The sequence below is a fragment of the Artibeus jamaicensis genome, unplaced genomic scaffold (genome assembly GCF_021234435.1).
Source record: "Artibeus jamaicensis isolate MK-2021 breed Jamaican fruit bat unplaced genomic scaffold, CSHL_Jam_final scaffold_614, whole genome shotgun sequence".
In the NCBI taxonomy this organism is placed as follows: domain Eukaryota; kingdom Metazoa; phylum Chordata; class Mammalia; order Chiroptera; family Phyllostomidae; genus Artibeus; species Artibeus jamaicensis.
This window is the reverse complement of record NW_026522050.1, coordinates 8,335,035-8,337,085: the sequence shown is the minus strand read 5'-3', so window position 1 is coordinate 8,337,085 and position 2,051 is coordinate 8,335,035. Positions and strand designations below refer to the sequence as shown.

The 2,051-nt window shown below is 40.4% G+C and overlaps 1 pseudogene; it reads left to right on the top strand.

The window, feature by feature from the left end:
* On the top strand, positions 1-1,104 carry LOC128626497 (olfactory receptor 4C11-like; annotated as a pseudogene).
* Positions 1,105-2,051: the final 947 nt, after the last annotated feature.

Genomic DNA, 2,051 nt, shown 5'->3' with positions numbered 1-2,051 from the left:
ATGAATCAGTTCAGTGATAAAACCCCTGAAAATATTGGTCTGATGCAATGTATCCATCTTGTCAGGAGCTATGTTTGCGTGTTTTGTCCCCCAAATTTCTCTTTGCTTATTGAAAATATAAGAAAGTAGAATTATACGACGTGGCTTTCATGGTTGTCCAACATCTATCCATAATTTTATCTCTTAGAACATTTTTGATTTTAGGGAGATCATCTCTATGTTTGATCTCTGTTATTGATCAAAGCAATATTTATGGTCTTCTTGATTCTTTACCTAACAACACTGTCAGGGAACTTTCTCATTGTAGTGGCTTTTAAAACAACAAGACCCTTGGGAATCCCATGTGCTTCTTCCTGTTCTATCTGTCCTCTTCTGATGTCTGCCTCTGTACAACCACAGCCCCCAGATTGATTGTGAATGCCCTTTCCAGAAGAAGACCACTTCCTACAATGAGTACATGACTCAGGTTTTCACAGTCCACTTATTTGGGTGCATTGAGGTCTTTTGTGCTCATCCTCATGGCCTTTCATTGCTACATCGCCATTTGTAAGTGCTTGCAATACCCAATCATCATGAGCCAGAGAGTCTGTGGTGTGTTGGTGATTCCGGCCTGGATGGGATCTTGTGTCCACTCTTCAGCACAGATTTTCATAGCTTTGCAATTGCCCTTCTGTGGTGCCAATGTGACTGACCCCTATTTCGGTGATATTTCGGTGACTTGCAGCCCTTGATGAAACTTGCCTGCATTGACACATATGTGATAAATTTGCTAGTTGTCTCTAATAGTGGGGCCATTTTCATGGTGATTTTTATAATCCTGCTTATCTCCTATGTTGTCATCTTGTGTTCTCTGAGAAACCACAGCATAGAAGAAAGGTGAAAAGCCCTTTCCACATGCACATCCCACTTTATTGTGGTTGTCATATTTTTGGATTCATGTGTATTTGGTTCATATATACTTGCCCTCCAATAACGTTTCCAGTAGACAAGATGGTGGCTCTTTTTAATACAATTGGGACATCCTTGCTCAACCCTCTGATCTATACATTGAGAAATGCTGAGGTGAAAAATGCCATGAAAGTGTTATGGTGTAACAAAGTATGACTTCAGTTAATAAAAACGAAGTGGGTCTTTGGTTTTCATGACTTGGAATACCTCTTTCCAGCCCCTTCTTGCCTGTAAGGTCTCTTTTGAGAAATCAGCTGACAGCTAGATCAGGAGGAGAACCATAGAAATGAAGATCACATGGAGGGTTAGCAACAGGGAAGTGGGAGGAGGAGAAGGGGGGAGAAGGTACAGAAAATAAGTAGCATAGACAGTAGATAGAAAATAGATAGGGGGAGGGTAAGAATAATAGGGGAAATACAGAATCTGAAGAATTTGAGACACGTGTTCATGAACTAAAGGGGGAAATGGTGGGGGAGGGGTATGCAGGGTGGAGGGGAATGGAGGGGAGGAATAGAACAAATGTAATGGCATAATCAATAAAAAAGTTTAAAAAAAACCGATGTGGGGACTCTTATGTACACTTCCTTAATATCTTTGTTTTGTTTCATGGGCAGGCAAGGTAAAACATTGTTTTGTGGAAATAAAGAAGAAATCTGAGAGGACTGCATTAGAATATGGTTATGACTTAAAGCCCATAATCATTTTGAGCAACCTAGGATGACCCTTGCTTGAATTCTATCAACATTTGGTCATACTCATTAGGTAACTTAGCTTCCTATACAAATTTTTCTTAGGAAAGAAAAGTACTGACACATGACAGAATAAGTGTATGTGCATGCATGTATGTATATGCACCAATATTTTCCCCTACATTTCATTCTCATCCTTATGAATGCAGTCATTAGAGCTAATCCTTAGGGCCTGGGCACTTACAGAGTGAAGGTTGTCATCTTTCCAAGCCGATGATTAGAGAAGATGTTCTGAGAAATTACTCCTCTGGAAATCTGTGCCTGAGCCTCCTTCACTGGGGGGTGTCTACACTGAGGAACCCTCCAATTGCAATAAAAGCTAGAAACATCAGTGAAATCCTACACTGTCTCTGG